Source organism: Canis aureus, chromosome X (genome assembly GCF_053574225.1).
Source record: "Canis aureus isolate CA01 chromosome X, VMU_Caureus_v.1.0, whole genome shotgun sequence".
NCBI classification, from domain to species: domain Eukaryota; kingdom Metazoa; phylum Chordata; class Mammalia; order Carnivora; family Canidae; genus Canis; species Canis aureus.
Genome location: NC_135649.1, coordinates 110,312,552 through 110,330,615, shown reverse-complemented (window position 1 = coordinate 110,330,615; position 18,064 = coordinate 110,312,552). Strand labels below are relative to the sequence as shown.

General features: G+C 40.3%; 1 protein-coding gene across 9 annotated transcripts in view; it reads right to left on the bottom strand.

Moving 5' to 3' along the window:
- RAI2 (retinoic acid induced 2) overlaps positions 1 to 18,064 on the bottom strand; it is a 388,350-nt gene that overhangs the window by 263,937 nt on the left and 106,349 nt on the right. For 6 of the 9 annotated variants that reach the window (XM_077889284.1, XM_077889277.1, XM_077889287.1 and 3 more), the window contains one exon: positions 9,966 to 10,110. The exons of the other annotated variants lie outside the window; for them this stretch is intronic. The gene's annotated coding sequence lies outside the window, so the exon portion shown is untranslated. The remainder of the gene's footprint in view (positions 1 to 9,965; positions 10,111 to 18,064) is intronic. 9 annotated transcript variants of the gene reach the window in all.

Sequence of the window (18,064 nt, the reverse complement as noted above, 5' to 3'; positions counted from 1 at the left end):
AGAGAAACAAAAGAAAATGCTTTCCACATATTTTGAGACATAAATAAGGAACTGGTTCAAATGAAGGCAAAAGCAGCATTAAAATAATCCAAAAGCTTTAAGATGGACCAAATCCCCATAAAGCAGAACTCCACTCTATAACATCTTTGCATCCGTGTTCACACAGACTGACGTGGACACAGCCTGTATTGGGAGCTCTGTCAGGAGGGAGGCCCCATAGGGCCTTTCTGACTGTTGTCCCTTCCCCAAAACGCTAGCTCCCAGAATCTTGTCGGTATGGTTCACTTCAAAATGCACATAGTAGGGGCTCAGTAAACATTCATCCACCAATTCGGCAACCAACAAGGTTCTTACTTTCTTCTGAAATGGTTTACGCTATTCACAGACAGCCCTAAGTGTTCATGTTGTAAGATTTTTAAGGTGTGATAATCGTATTGTTGTTATTTTTTTAACAGAATCCTCATCTCTTAGGGATACATACTGAAACACTTATTATTTGTAGATGAAGTGATGTGATGTCTTGGATTGCTTCAAAATACTTCAGCGGGGGGCTGGCTGGGGACAGAGGTGAAGCAAGATATGCCATGAGTTGAAAATTGCTGAAGCAATTTGGGATTTCTGATCTCTATCAGGCATTCCTTTGATACTCTCATTCAATTAATCACCAAATGTCTTCTCCAGCGATATCCTCCCTACTACCTCCTGATTGGTGCCTCCTAGTCCCTACTTTGGGATCTTCTCCTGGACTTCACAGCAATCCCCCTAACCAGCCCCACACCATATGAAGAACATTTCCAGAAATACCTTGTTACTCAGGGCTTTTGGTAGGCAATTCACTAGTGACAGCCCCTGCCAACCCCAACTACTATCTTGTGGCTGGAGGCACAGCCTCCCAGCTGATACCTGATGGTTAAACCATATCCCCTGGGTACCTGGGATCCCTCCCAGTCTCAAGTCAGGTGCAGGAGCGGCCCCAGTGGCCAGCCCTTTGGTTACACACTAGTGACTTCTCTGAGGGTTGATATTTCTTGATGAAGCAACAGTCTTAGACTGTCTTATAGGGTAACAAGGATTTATCCTACCTAGTATGGAATTTCTATTCAAAAATATTTATATTGTACACATTTAAGTAGACTAAATTCAAGATACATTCATTTAATTGCAAATAATAATAGAATGAATTTTGAATTTATTTTGTATAGATTTTGATCAAAAGATTCACTCCAAAATTTCAAAAAATACACACAAAACATGAAATCCTAATGCTTCAGTCTTTCCAAAACTTACTCTAAAATGTATTGCCTAGGAATGCCTCACTGGCTCAGTCGGTAGGAGTGCACAAACTCTTGACCTTGGGGTTGTGAGTTTGAGCCCCATGTTGGGTATAGAGATACTCAAAAAATAAAATTTTTTAAAAAGCAAAATTTATTGTCTATCCCCATTGAAGATGTAAGTACCAGGTGGTGGCTAAAATATAAGAATTATCTTACTCTCCTTTATGTTTTATGACTTTTCCCCTCAAGGGAAAAAAATCAAGGAAATCTATACATTAAGGGTGAGCCAACAACATGCTGATTGAAAAACATGAGTAAAGCAACGAGATCTTGAAAAAACATTTAAAGTGAGCTTTGAATGAATTCTTAAAGTGCTAAAGGCTTGAAGGAAGCAGAACAAAGTATCACTTTGTGATCTGATAATGAGGGGGATTATAATTAGAAACAAAAACGATGGTAGGTATACAATCTTGGAATTCAGAAGGGGAGAAATAAAATGATTATCATATAGAATTGCTGAAAAGCAAGAGCAAAAGAACAGGCAAATAGTGTTTCCTAAATATTTGTTTCCTGAGGAAATGTGCTGGAAGGTAGAGACAGGCTGACAGACTATTCAGATGTTCAATAAATGTGGGAAAGGTAGCTGTTGATTGCTTTATATTGCCAATCGTGTTTAATAGGGCTTTATAATGTGATCTCAGTGAGGTCATTTTCAACTGAGTTGGAAAACGCTAATGCCAATCAGAATACTAAAAGATAAGTAAGGACCTGCTGGCCTGTTGGGAGAGATTATGACTGAATTTGATGCTGAGAAGCATATTTAAGTCCATGGGGAAAGTCAGACACAACAGAGAAAATTTTCTAAGAGAAAGACATCAAGGAATTGTCCATATTTTAATTCCTCCACAGTACTGAAGTGTCAATAATGTAGCTCCTTCACTTGTCTCATTTGCTGGGATGACTTTAAGTGGATTGGGAGAGAAGCTAGGGATTGCGGAAATGCCAAATTCTTGACCAGGAAGCTATATTTCTATCAGATTACATTAGATTCCAACTAGAAATTTCTCAACCTTTGGTTTTTGATCAGAAGTCAGCAAACTTTCCGTAAAGGGTTAGTGTGCTAGATAGAATAATGGCCCACAAAAATGTCCACATCCTAATTCTCAGAACCTATGAATATGTTACCCTACATGGTAGAAAAGACTTTGAAGATGCGATTAAATTAAGGATCTTTGGTGTGTGTGTGTGGTGGGGGAGGTTGGAGGGGTATCCTGGACTATCTGATTAGGCCTAATCTAATCACATGGGTCCTTAAAATCAGAAAAGTTTTCCTAGCAGTGGTCAGATGGAGATGTGACTATGGAAGAAAGGCACACAGAGATGCAACATTGCTGGCTTTGAGGACAGAGGAAGGAGCCAGGAGCCAAGGAATGCAGGCAGCCTCTAGAAGCTGGAAGAGGCAAGGAAATGGATTTTCCCTTAGAGGTGTCAGAAGAGAATATCAACCCTGCCAATTCCTTGATTTTGGCCCGTGTGAGACCCTGTCAGACTTCTGACCTACAGAACTATAAAATAAATTCGTGTTGTTTTAAGCCACTATATTAGTGGTAATTTGTCATGGCACCAGTAGCCAGGTAGTAAATGTTTTGGGCTTTATGGGCTATAGAGTCTTGGCCATAATCAGTCAACTTTGCTGCTGTAGCACACAAGTAGCCATATGTAAATGAATGGGTATGGCTATGTGCCAATAAAACTTTATTGACAAAAACAGATTGTGGGGCTTTAGTTTGCTAGCTCCTGTTCTAGATGTCTAGGAGACATTAGCAGCCACCTTTCTGTGTCCTATGGGTCATTGCTCATGCATGGAAACCTTGCTCATAAATGGGGGGGTCTACATATACCCAAGAACAGAACAAAAGTTTGATACAATCCTTAAAAAATGAAGTTATCTTTTAGAAGCAGTTTTAAAATAAAATTCAAAACCAGAATCTGTCTAACTTAATAGGTTCTCTTACTATTTTCACAGTAACACAATCCAAGTCAACTAAGGCTAAAAGTACACATCCTTATAAGTCAGCAATTCCAATTGCTGAGTATAGGAAGTAGAGTATAGGAAGTATATAGGAGTATAGGAGTATATAGGAGTATAGGAAGTAGAAATGTGTGCATCAGAGGCATGTGCCAAAATGTTCATAGTGGAACGATTGGTATTAGTGGCCCCAAATTATAAACAACTCACAGAAACATCAAAAATGAAATTGATAAATTATAGCATATTCTTACAATGGGACAGACCTAAAAAACGAATGAACTACAGCTACATGCATCAACATGAATATACCTCACCAACAAAATTTAGCTGAAACAAGTCAGACACAAAAGAGTACAGACTATATTATTCTATTTATATGAACCGTATGATCCAGCAATTCTACTTCTGAGTATATACCCAGAAGAATTAAAGGCAGGGCTCAAACCAATTCTTTTATACTGATCTTTATAGCAGCATTAATCACCAGCACTAAGAAGTGGAAGCAGTCCAAATGTCCATCAACAGATGAATGGATAAACAAAATGTGGTCTCTCCATAGAATAGAATATTATCCAGACTTTAAAAGGAAGGAAATTCCTCAAAATGCTGCAACATGGATGAACCTCCAGGACATCATGTTAAGTGAAATAAGCCAATTACAAAAAGACAGATACTGTATGATTCCACTTAATATGAAGTACTCAGAGTAGTCAAATCATAAAGACAGAAGATTGAACAGTGGTTACCAGGGGCTAGGAGGAGAGAAGAATGGGGAGTTATTGTTTAACAGATATAGAGTTTCAATTTTACAAGATGAAAATAGTTCTAGGGATAGAACGGTGGTAATGGTTGCATAACAATGAGAATGTATTTAATATCACTGAACTGTATACTTAAAAATGATTAACGTTGTAAATTTTATGTTATATAAATTTTACCACAATAAAAAAAGAGTACAGACTATATTGTTCTATCTACATCAAGTTTAAAAACAGGCAAGCCTAAGATAGAATGTTTAAGGTTGTGATATATAAAAAGTCAAAGTATAAAGAATACAAAGGAAAAAAGTAGGATAGTGACTTCTTTGTGAGGAAGGAGGGACATACCAAGAGCTTTCTGAAATATTATAAATGCTCTATTTCTTCACCTGGGTTGTGGTTCATGTGTATTCATTTCATGATAATTGATTAAGCTATGCATTCTTGTTTTATGCCCTTTTCTATGTGGATGTGTTGTATTTCACAATTTAAACATTTTAAAAGAAAAGGATTGAATTGTACACAGCAGAAAGTTCAGGCAATGTTACTTGGATTTACAGCACTAGAGACTATGGTCAGAGCAAATGTTTGAATGTTGAGCACTTTCAGTACCAAGTTAGGTTTCTAAGTACATCACTTCCTACTGTGCTGCGGGGACACAGGAACTTAAACACATAGTTAGGGGGTGGGACAGTAGGGGAATACACATGGTACAACTAATGGAAAGCAAATTGACAGTATCTATCGAAATTTCAATGTATTTATCCATTGACCAAATAATTTCACTTCTGGAATTTAGTCTATGGATACACTCTCACAGATATAAAATAAAATGTATACAACTCCTTCATTGCAGTATTGCTTATAACAGCAAAAAGATTAGGACAATCCCATGACAATTAATAGGAAACTGGCTAAATAAACTCCAAGAGAACCATGCAAGGAATACTATGCAAATGTAAAAAAAAAAAAAAAGAATGAGTAAGATCTCTCCATGCAGATCTGGTACTAACTCCAGAATGCATGCCTCTGGGGTAGAGGGCCACATATATGCTATCTTTTGTGTAAGAAAAAGAATATGTTTTTATATTTTCTTGCATTGTATTAGAGAATATATAAGAAATTAATAAAAGTGATTACCTCTAAAGGATAAAGGAACAGGTAACAGGAACATAGGGAAGAAATAGAAGTGAGACCTCTCAACATAGATTTTTATGTTATTCTGATTTGCAAATCATATGAATGTATTACCTATTTATAAAACAAAATTAAATAGTAAAGAACAAAAAAGAAAAAAGAAAAATACATTTTCTACCAACAAGGGCTCAAGATTACTTTCCAATGTCATTTGAAAGACAACCCCCCCCAAAAAGAAAGACAATCCAAAGGGATGACAAAAAATTGGTGCTTTAGATGAACAAATAAATGTCATTGTGTTGATTTGAGCTTTGCGTTAAGTTGGACAACTTTGAATCGGATTGCCTAGGACAGAAGGACAGGCAAATGATACATAACATAGAGGTGAGGATAGAAGACTCACTGGAAAAAGTCTTCTGTTCTGTGTATCTGTATTTGGTGCCCATCTGTTGAGGAAACCCTATCTAATTCAATGTTATTGAAAAATGCCCAGCAACTTTAAGAAAAGTTTTTCTTCTAGAGAGATATTCTTAAAGTGTTAGCATAAGTGCCTCACTGAAAACTCAGCATCTATGATAAAAGTCATCAAATAAGAAAAGCGAAAGAAATGCATATGTACATAAAGGATGAGTAAATGAGTGAATAAATAGAAGCCACCCTTGCCTGCCATGCATGGTACTTGCTGGTCTGTAGCATTGCTCTAGGCTGTTAGCATTATTTCAGTTCATTTTCCAATTCAATCTGGATCCATTTCATTGAAAATCTGTATAATTTGCTTGAAAATCAGAAGAGTGCTGCTACCCCTACGAACTAGCAATTGTGCTAGTAGGTATTTATCCAAAGAATACAAAAATAGTGACTCGAAGGGGCATCTGCAACCCAATGTTTATAGCATTGTCCACAGTAGCCAAAATATGGAAAGAGCCCAGATATCCATCGACAGATGAATGGATAAAGAAGATGTAGCATATATGTACAATGGAATATCACTCAGCCATCAGAAAGAATCTTACCGGGGATCCCTGGGTGGCGCAGCGGTTTGGCGCCTGCCTTTGGCCCAGGGCGCGATCCTGGAGACCCGGGATCAAATCCCACATTGGGCTCCTGGTGCATGGAGCCTGCTTCTCCCTCTGCCTGTGTCTCTGCCTCTCTCTCTCTCTCTCTCTCTCTCCTCTCTCTCTCTGTGACTATCATAAATAAATAAAAATTAAAAAAAAAAGAAAGAATCTTACCATTTGCAGTGACGTGGCTGGAACTAGAGGGTATTATGCTAAGCGAAATAAGTCAGTCAGAGAAAGACAAATACCATATGATTTCACTCATATGTAAAATTTAAGAAACATAACTGATGAACATAAGGGAAGGGAAGAAAATAAAATAAGATAAAAACAAAGAGGAGGCAAGCCATAAGAGACCCTTAACTGTAGGGAACTAACTGAAGGTTGCTGGAGGGGAGCAGGTGGGAGGATGGGGTAACTGGGTGTGGGGATCAAGGAGGACACTTGTTGTAAGTGATGAATCACTAAGTCCTATGCCTGAAACTAATAATACACTATATGTTAACTAACTACAATTTAAATAAAATCTTGAAAGAAAAAAGAGTTCCTGCCTTTTCTAAACCCCCACCTCCACCCCACCTCCCACCACCAAGAATAGGAAGGAAATAAAAGCTTTTCAGCGTTCACTTGAATCCTGATGCTTGACATTTGTAAATTACATAATAAAAAAGAGAGATTTATTTTGCAAATAGGGATCTTGCCATCCTGTCTACACTCCCCACTTCATTAACTCCCAAGTTTCAAGAGTAGAAAGCACAGTGAATTTTAAAATGAGAGGAAACAGCCAAAAAAGGTTTAGAAGTCTGTGATAGTACAGTTGTGCTTCCTTTGCTTTTAAATGGTTACTACTGCCTTTGTATATTGGATGCATTAACACTAATTTCATTACTAGAAAATCCATTACTAGCCCCTAATTCTCTGAAAGGAGAATTTCTCCTTAAAATTAAGGAAGAAGCTATCATCTTTAAACCACACAGATTACATCTTTCCTAAGTAAACAATAAAGCATATGACTAATCATATTAATGGATCCAACCATTTCTCTTCTGGTGACTTTTGGTAAAGTTTGCCACCAGCTTCATTAATTTAAATTATAAAGGGGCCTTTTAATAGTTTTGGATTTTGTTGTTTTACAAAGAATGAGGCCACCAGGCTTCTTGACTTGTAGGCAGAGTTATCTACTCAGGTTGGGGGCTTCCTGTACCTTTCCACTAGGAATATTCATGCTATAGACTAAATTTTCCCCTCTCAAAATGACAAACTCTACTGCTGACAGGTAATTTTTGTAGGGGTGACTAAGACAAAAGTGACCAGAACACTTGGCCTGAATTGTATTGATTTTGAGGTCAGCAGGATTAAAATATGCAGACCCCTATTGCCAAATGCAGATTGATTTCTCTCTTATATTTCCTTTGACTTATTTCACTAATAAGCAACCTCAGGTGGCCTTAGGCAGTGAAAAATCCCAGGTATCTGTCACAAGAGAACTTTATTCCAGTATTTATTCTATAGCTGCTCTCTCAAGTTGGTCTAATTCACCTTAACAGCCTTATTTGGACTCCTCCCACTTCCCTTGTCCCTGAATTCTTCATCTTGTAATGACCAATTCAGTAAATTCCCCTATAAAGTACTTTGAGCTACTTAAAAGATAATGCCTCTTATAAGCTGAATTAAGTCCACCCAAAATTTAAATGCTGAAATCCTAACCCCCAGTAGCTCAGAAAATGACTCTGTATTTGGAGACAGGGCATTTAAAGAGGTGATTAAGTTAAAATGAGGCCATTAGGGTGTATTCTAATATGACTTTTGTCCTTATAAGCAGAGATTACAACACACAGAGTGACATCAGGGATGTATGTGCACAGGGAAGAGGCCATAGGAGGACATAACAAGAAGGTGGCCATCTGTTAAGCCTCAGAAGAAACCCATACCTTGATCTTGTTCTTCTAGCCTCCAGAACTATGAGACTATAAACTTGAGTTACCCAGGGTGTGGTATTCTGTTATGGAGGCCCTAGCAAGCTAACAGGATTCCTTTGAGTCATTCCCTACACAAAGCCACTCTCTCTGTCTTCCAGTTCTGGCCGATTGTGTTAATACTTTGAATATTTCACTCCTCCAAGTACCCATGACCTTTGCCATCAATGTGGCTTTGCAGCTCTGCAAGAGGGGAAGTACATGTTCCTACCCATTGATGTTGGTCTTGGCAGTATGATTTGCTTCACCAATAGAATATAGGCAAAAGGGATGGGATGCCAATTCTAGGCCCTAAGAGATGTCACATGTTTCTGCTTGCCTCTTTTGTAAATCTGTCATCAAAAATGGAAAAACACGCCTCAGGTAGCCCATTAGCCCAAAGAGGATGAGACACATGTGCACCAGTACTGGAGCCAAACTATTCACAGACCCAAACTTGTCTAGGTCTGCACTCTGAAGAAGAATTGTCCAACTGAGCCCAAGCTAGACCAGCCAATCCTCATTCAACTTACACATCTGTGAGAATGAGAATAAACACTTATTGTAAGCAACCAAAGAGTTGGAGAACATATAAGAGGATATTATTGAGGTATTAGGTAAGTAATACAAACTCTAAGGTCTGAACATAATAGGATCCTACTTTAGGAATATCTAAGTATACAAAATCCAGATGTAAAACTTATACATGCAGAGGTCCATGGCTGGCTCAGTCATTAGTGCATGTGACTCTTGATCTTGGGGTCATGACTTCAAGCCCCATGTGGGCATGAAGCCCTCTTAAAATAAAAAAAATAATTAAAAAAAATAACTACACAGGCACATACAGAATAAGGAAGATTGTTCATTTGCTATAAAGGCTCCTTCACTAGCAAACATTATTTCTTCATTTGCAATATTACTTGATTTTTACACTGTATAGGGGTTTTGGGGGGGGTAGATTTTTATTGAGATAGCTGCAGATGCAGTAAGAGGATTAGTTTTGTTTTGCTTTATTTTGTTCTGTTTTGCTTCACCCAGATGGGGTAGGGGCCATCCTGGGATCAAGAGATGTGACAAAAACAAGCGGAGAGAGGAAGTAGGTGAGCAATTGATATTGTAATCTGACTTTAAGGACAAGTATAAATAAGAAGACGGTTGAAGCCCACAGCTCTGCCCAAGTTGGAAGGCCAGCCCCGGGGATCCCTGGGTGGCGCAGCGGTTTGGTGCCTGCCTTTGGCCCAGGGCACGATCCCGGAGACCCAGGATCGAATCCCACGTCGGGTTCCCGGTGCATGGAGCCTGCTTCTCCCTCTGCTCGTGTCTCTGCCTCTCTCTCTCTCTCTCTCTCTGTGACTATCATAAATAAATAAAAATTTTTAAAAAAATAAAGAAGGCCAGCCCATACATGGTGGTTCTCATCCCAGCAGCGCCTCCCAGGCCTGCTCCTGCCTCAACAAAGGGCTCAGAGTCCTGTGCCCAGGGGCCAGGGGCAGGAGAGCTTAGTTCTATCTCTGGCTCTCTCAGTGCTCTGAGTGGTTTTGCTCTGCTCTCTCTAGCTGTCTTCCCCATGAAGTCCCATCTTTCTGACCTGACTGTCATCATGGGGAGGGGGCATGGCCTACACCTCCCACAGAACCCACCTTCCTTCTCTCTAGGTAAGACGCCTTCAGTAAGCCATGGCTAATCACGATTCTCTCCCCTCACATTTGTGCTTTGGTCTCTTATTCCCAAGGGGCTTCAATACCCCTTACCTAGTACGAGCCTTACAACCTTCCTTTTCCATGTGGAGGAAGCAGGTGGCCAGACTGGGTTTGGAGCCATGTGACTGTCACCTGAGGCTATCAGGGTTTGTCCACATTAGTGGGGAGCTCCGTACAAGCTAAGCGAGGAGCCAGGCTGCAGGAGACAAAGAAGAGTGCATGTTTATCAGCAAAAGGGGACCAGAAACAAAAATTAAAGCCGGGAAAGAGACCTGGAGTCATGGGGCATGAAATAATAGGTAGTGGATTTTGATTAAGAGGAAAATAGACTCAGATTTGGTTTTGGAGAGCTAAATTATTTTGCTGGATGGGAAAACAATGCCAACTATAACACGACGGTGTTTGAAATACCGGCACGTGAAGGACCAAGAACAGGCAGGCTCAGAGATGACCCCACACGACCCAGCCTTCCGACGGGGAAAATGATGTTCAGCAGACACACACACACACACACACACACACAGCTTTACACAAACCAAGTTCTCTTCTCTCTCCAGGTGTCAGACTTACCTTTCCTTTCTTTTTTTTTTAAGGTTTATTTATTTATTCATGATAGAGACAGAGAGAGGCAGAGACACAGGCAGAGGGAAAAGCAGGCTCCATGCAGGGAGCCCGATGCGGGACTTGATCCCGGGACTCCAGGATCACGCCCCGGGCTGAAGGCAGGTGCCAAACCGCTGAGCCACCCGGGGATCCCCTAGAAGGGGCTTTAATCATGCTGTTTTCAGCTGCTAGAATTTCTCAAAATCTAGAATTTTATGAGCAGAACAATTTCAGAGAAAGAGGAAAAGAGAACAAGGTGAAATCTCTCTTGCCAGGACGGCCAGCAGCTTTCCTTGCTGTCCTTTGCATTTGTGGCCTCTCTGTGCCAGGTCCACATCCGGGCTCCTGGGAGATTGCTCGACGTCAGCCCCTGCCCACCTCGGCCCCTCGCAGGTGACTCCTCTCATGCTCTTCATCCCTACGATTATGCCTGCCCAATTTCTGAACCAGACCAGCAGTGTGTCGGGTGGGACATGACACAGGATCTCCCGTCCGAGCTCCTTGTGTTCCCAAGGCGTCGCTCAGCCACCAAGTTGAGTCACAGCACTCCCCAGTCATCCTCTCCGTGACCCCCTCCCACACTGGCCTCAGCCCTAGGATCAGACTTTGGGGTCTGCTTCTCTGCCTGGCTCTCGTGCCTTCCGCCGAACATACAGCTCCACCACCTGGTCCCACTCACTAAAGAATTTCCCACCAGTCTGTGATGGCCACGTTGCTGTCTGCATGGGACAGAGCTGGTTTCTCAGTCACGGACATTCCGCCTTACAGGGAATGCCCCCAAACGTGGCAAGAGCATTTCATAAGTTGCAGACTACCACCATCCTCGACTACCTCCTTCACTCCTTCTATCAGTTGGTTCCTTGGTAGAGACTCATAGTGAAAACTGGATGTCCAATGCTCTGGTACTATGTGTCGAATAGGCTATCTTTCACTGAATTGTTTTTATTCCTTTATCAAAAATCATTTGGCCACACTTGTGCGGGTCTCTCTCTGGTTTCTCTATTCTGTTCCAATGATTGAAGTCTAACCCTCTGTTGGTACCAACCTGTCTTGATTTCTGTAGCTACGAAGTGAGCCTTAATATTGATTATATGGATTCTTTCTGGGTTTTTTCCTCCTTTCTCAAAACTGTCTTAACAATTTTAGGTTCCCTTCTTTTCCATAGAAATTTTAGAATAAGCCTTTCTAGGGCCATAACAATTGCTCAGATGTTTATCAGAATTCCATTAAACCTACAGATCCACTTATAAAGAATTGACATTTTACCATGTTGAATATTCGAACTCATGAATGTGCTGTGCTTTTTTTTAAAGAAACGTTGACCTCTTAATTACCATTTTTAAAAAAGATTTTATTTATTTATTCATGAGAGACACACACAGAGAGAGAGAGAGAGGTAGAGGCACAGGCAGAGGGAGAAGCAAGCTCCATGCAGGGAGCCCGACATAGGACTCAATCCCAGGACTCCAGGATCACACCCCGGGCTGCAGGCGGCACCAAACTGCTGTGCCACCAGGGCTGCCCTGTGCTATGCTTTTGGTTTATTTAAGGTTTCTTTGATTTCTTCATCAGCACTTTGTAATTTTCAGCATACAGAGTCTATAAATTAGACTCATAATAAAGATTTAATTTTTTTGGAGTGACCATAAAGTGTTTTTAATTTGTTTCCTCATGTTCATTGTTAGTATATAGAAAAGCAATAGATTTTTACATGTTGATCTTGTTTCCAGGAACTGTGTTGAACTTATTAGTTAGTTCTAGGAGGTTTTTGTAGATTCTCTGGAATTTTCTATGTAGGCAACCATACCGTCTGTAAACTGGGACAGTTAATTTCCTCCTTTCCAATATGTGCGCCTTTTATTTGTTTTCTTCTTTTCTTATTGCAGTGGCTCAAACTTCTGGTGCTTTTTTGAATAAGAGTGGTGAAAGCAGACATGACTGCCTTGTTCTGATCATCAGGAAAAAGTATACAGTCTTTCCCTATCAAGTATGATGTTAGCTGTGGTTTCTTTTCGTACATGCCCTATATTAGGTTGAGGGAATTCCCTTGTATTCTTTTTACCACCTTTCAGAGATCTTTGGCCACCTCTTGTTCCAGGGTTTATAGTTGTCCTTATCAGGAAGGCACAAGAAGATATGTGTCTATATTATCTTGTCTGAACGAGAAGTGCTCCTTGTATTTTGCATCTATATATGTTGCATAATTTGCCACTCCCCACTGTTAAAGAATAGACAGTTGAACAATTCTACTTTTCCTTAAATTGTGGGAATCTGTGGTGGTAGCCTGCAGGAGGAACAGCTAGCCTAAAGAAGAGATATCACAATGAAGTCAGCAATTTTGTCAATACATTAAAGGCCCCTAGGGAGGCTAGTAATTGGATTTTGTTTGTAGGTATAGATGATAAGATAAATGGAAAAAGAAACCTATATGTTGTGGGAAAGATGCCACTAATTCAAACCACCAGCTTCTCATCCTTGAGAATTTGGGTAGTTAAATCAATGAAAGAGGACTCAAAACCCTAGTATCACAATACTCACATTATCTTGTGCCATGACCCTGATGGAATATAACAAGAGTCACTTTTCTTTAAGTAGCTAAAGGAATATTCTCTAAAAAGCGGGCCTAAATGGAACATGAGAAGCATTTTATCCTCTTTTAAGAAGCTCTCTTCATTTCTCAGCAAGCTTTGAAAAATGCTATTTAGAAACAACTATATTTATGTGGTATTTGACACATTTTGTCTTTCCCTCTTTTCTTACTATTAAGCAGTAAGGAAATAAGCTGGAGTACTTTCACCTTGACTTCTATAGCATGCTAGCTAACTTTTGTGCCTGGAGCAACCTGTAGCCAACTCCTATCTCATGAGCATCATCACCACATACCTAGGTGTGATGGGCATGGACATGCACTGGCCCAGATTTCCCTTCAAGAGGATCTGCTTGCTGGGAGTATGTTTGACTGACAGCCTCAAACTGTTGCACCTCTAAATTCACCATTGTATTTAAGCCAAGGCCACACATCCTCTGGGCTGCACCCAGCCAAGACTAAGCAGGGCAAGGATACTAGAAAACACTATTTCTGCCTAGTGCAATATTCCTACACTGAGCAGTATGTGCTCAAAACATCCCATCAAACTGGCCAAGATTTTCTTAGGACCATGCTATGGTCTGAAGGTCTTCCTATTCAATCTTCTATCCTCCCCCTCTCTCCTTACAAAGGTGTCAAATCTGTATTTTGGCCTAAAAGCTCTTTCCATGTTTCCTTCCCCTTTATATCTCAAATAAATTTCTTCAGATAAATCTCTTGCACATCTAATCCCATCTTAGCATATGCTTCTCAGAAGACCCAAACTGACATTAAGATTATTCTGACCAGTGGGATCCCTGGGTGGCGCAGTGGTTTGGCGCTTGCCTTTGGCCCAGGGCGCGATCCTGGATATCCGGGATCGAATCCCACGTCGGGCTCCCGGTGCATGGAGCCTGCTTCTCCCTCTGCCTCTCTCTCTCTCTCTCTCTCTGTGTGACTATCCTAAATAAATAAAAATTAAAAAAAAAATAAAAAATAAAAGATTATTCTGACCAGCATATAAAGTTGAAGAATTTGCAGTTCCAGAAAAGATAAAATTTTCATGGGTGAAGCAGTTAGAAATAAACTCTGAAGTTGGATATTTTGGATTTGTTTCTCTTTTAAAAAATTGATCTCTGTTTATAGATAAAACCTTTATTTTATTAGCTTTTTCTTGAATACAACATGTATACAGAAAAGTGCTCAAATCGATGGATAGTCAAACTGAACACACCCACATAACTAGCACCCAGATAAAAAAAAAAACAACATGATCAGCACCCCTGAAATCTGTGTCTCTTCCCAATCACTACACCCCAAAGATAATCGTAATACCTGACTTTTAACACATAGATGAATTTGACCTCTTCTGGACTTTTAAATGAATGAAATCATACCATATGCATCTTTGTGTCTAGCTTTTTCACTTAACATTTTACTTAATGAGATTTCCATGTTTTCCATGAGTGAGATTTATCCATGTTTTCCATGCAGCAATATCTTGTTCATTCTTATGGCTATAGTTCAAAATCTTTCTTAAATCTAAGTCTTGTCAAATGCATCTTCAAGAACTAGATTGGAGATGCCCAGCTGGAGTGTTTTATCATGTTCAATTTTCACTTGACTTTCCATGATTCAGTGAAGACAGTTTCTGCCTCTTCTCTTGGAACACTATTTCACAAGTCCTGACATGCAGAAAATGTTCCTGAGAGTCTGAATTCTCCTTCTCAAGAATCCTCTTTATGTTATCTAATTACTCTCCTTGGGACCATTATATTCTTCCTATGATGGAGGACTATTATTTTTCCCTCTTAGTCATCTTTTGGCTGTAGTCCCTTTCTTGCTTTTGTAGAACAATTTCTAAATATCTTGCCATCTTTCACCATCATTTTGAGATTTAGGGTCCAAACTCATCAGCAAAATTCCAAAGACCATGTCCAGCCAATGGACACACTGGGCTACATACAATCTTCATCTTAGGGAAGAATTTGTTCTTCCCTGAGGTCTCTTCCCTTGTGTCCCTAGGTTAGAACCAGCATCATCTTGCCTGAAAACACAAGGCTGCCTTTGAGAACAGGATGCTAAGAAGAGATAAAATCAACTAATCCATTATGACCATCTTGGTACCTGAAAGAACTTAAATCCACTCTTCAGGACTTTATCAGCCTCCTAGTTTTTCTATAACTCTTCATATGGGTCAGAAAACAACTGTGTTTTAGATTACTTTCTTTCATATCTAAAGATGCAATGTTTCCCAGGCAGTTTTTTCTAAAAAGAATTTTGTTCTGAGTTTTTTCTAGCCACTGGGAATTATGTCTTCAGATACTATTTCTGATAATAAGCTTTGATTTGGGGTTAGGACATCAGTACTTTGATGATTCCTGACCTTTTCCTTTGCAATATACTAACATTTAGTAATGACTACCATAACTGAGGATCTATGCTGCACAGATCAGTTTATAAACCTTATCTGTAATCTATAAACCTGCAATATAGGTATTATTATTTTCATTTATTGATAGGGAAACCAAAGCCCTGAGAGGTTAAATGCCCTGCCTAAAATCATGTAGTTAACAAATGGCAGAAGTCAGATTCACACTTTAGTCTTGATTCCAAAATTCATTCTTGTTTTGGTATCCCATCACACTCTTCTTCTCCCAGGCTCACCCATCTACAAGTTTCTTCAGTTCTCCATCTGCTCCCCACATTGCTAACACTCATGTGTGCAAGCACACACAGTCATACACATGCACACTGTGCTTCATTCTTTTTTGAAGTAGTTATTTCCCTCCCTCCCTTCCATCCTGGGGCCAAATGATCTAAGAGAATACTCAGTGTCCCAAAGCATTATGGCCTAATACGTAAGAACCTAGACTCAGAGTCAGACCATTTGTATGTGAATCCTGATTTCTTCACTTAAAGCTGTGAAATCTCAGGCAAGTTACCTAATTTCTCTGAGTTTCAGTTTCCTCAAAATGAGAATAATAGTACCTTTCTCATAGGGCTATTGTGAGGGCTAAATTAGACTGCATGTAAAGCTCTTAGCACTGTGCATATAATAAGTGCTTAATATATTTTAAGTTATTATGACTTGTTCTCTGTATCCCATAAAGTCAAAGGATAGTGATTGGTTAGTAATGGTGAAAAGCATGGTTCTCAAACCTGGAGCTTAGTCTAAGCTACCCGCTGGACTCTGAGGGGAGACTTTTTCCTTGGACCTTCCCCTAAAAGTTCTGCTTCAATAAGATTAGGATGGAACCCTGGAATCTGCATTTTAAAGCTTCTCCAGGTGATTCAGATGTTTAGCTGGACTTGGAAATCTTTGACCTACAGAGTAAGTCTTTAAAGGCAATGGTTTCAGAAATTACGAATGGGGATCCCTGGATGGCGCAGCGGTTTGGCGCCTGCCTTTGGCCCAGGGCGCGATCCTGGAGACCCGGGATCGAATCCCACGTCGGGCTCCCGGTGCATAGAGCCTGCTTCTCCCTCTGCCTGTGTCTCCGCCTCTCTCTCTCTCTCTGTGACTATCACAAATAAATAAAAATGTAAAAAAAAAAAAAAAAAAAAAGAAATTACGAATGGGTCATCTCAGGAAGATGCCTGGCATCCCTCAATGTCTCTTCTAAGGCTCTGTTCTCTCTCATGTCGAACAATACCCCATTCCCACTCATACATAAACACAAGATACACATACATTCTGCCCACACACACAGTCTGGATTGAGCCATGACCAGGATTGGACTACTGAAAGGGAAGAATACTCTACCGTTGATGCACACTTTAGACTGGCCCCCAACAGAGCCCCACGTGGTTATTTTGGGGGTGGAGGTAGCTGGCCATAAGGCTGATCATGACCTCCAGCTATCAAGTAATCCCTAAACCACCTTTATGAGCAAAGACATGCCTATTTCTCCATCTGTAAGTCAGGTCTCAAAACTAGCTCCACTTCTGTAGTCATTAGTCAACAGGGTGAAAACTGGAGACAGTGTGGAAATCATGGGATGCCACAGAACTATCATTTTCACAAAGGCTCAAATGCTTTGGTTTTTTTCCCCACAGGAAGGACCTGCTCTCCTGGCCTCTTGACAACACCTCCAATTTTCAGTGTGTACATAGTCACTTTCCATCTTAGCACACAGTAGGTTCTGAGCCCATGAACTGTAGTTTTAGAAACTTGGGGGAAGTCTGGAAGTCCTGAGGTGGTATAATGAGCAAAGGGCGCTGAGGCCTCCATATTTTCTCAGGAGTGACCTTGAGGGCTCACTCATTTGAGACCAAAGACAGTACTTGGAAATGCAGGAGTTAACTTTCATTCAAAAATGGTGTAGTTCATTTCAATCAATCTGAGGAGCAACCAAAGCTGGAAAAAGCGCTGCTCGATCCCAGCTGATCCACAGCCCCAGGTGCTTTGATTCAGATTGCAGCTGGGATTTGTTTTCCTGTGAAGAGGCTGTAGCAACTGCTTTTATCATCTACTGTAAGTACAATAACAGCAGGGAAGCAGGCAATGCAGGCGAAATTAAGCTCTGTGACAAATGATTTGGTTTCTTTCCATTAACAATCATGATTTGACCTGAACTGCCTCAATTAAGGGCTGGGGAGGGGGGTGCCCTCGGTTCGTTCATTATACATGCAAGAGAAAGAGACAAAGTGAGACAGAGAAATAGAGATGAGAGAGAGAGATGAAACAGAAAAGATGACAGGATGTTAATTTGGTGTGGCATATGTAAGTATGTTTTAGACTAAGTAGATGGGGGACCGCGTGATTTCACTCTTTCCACCCCCTCTCCTTCTTCTAATAACCCAAGAAAGATCACAAACACTGCATTTATGAGAGCTCATTATGCCAGTGTGTCCATTTGATGAATGGTGTCACTGATTAATAAAGACTTGAAACAATTGGATTCTGACTCCAAAGAAGTACACAGCTTTTAAGGAAAAAAAATCGAATAATTGGCAGTCCTCATGCCTTAAAATCTCT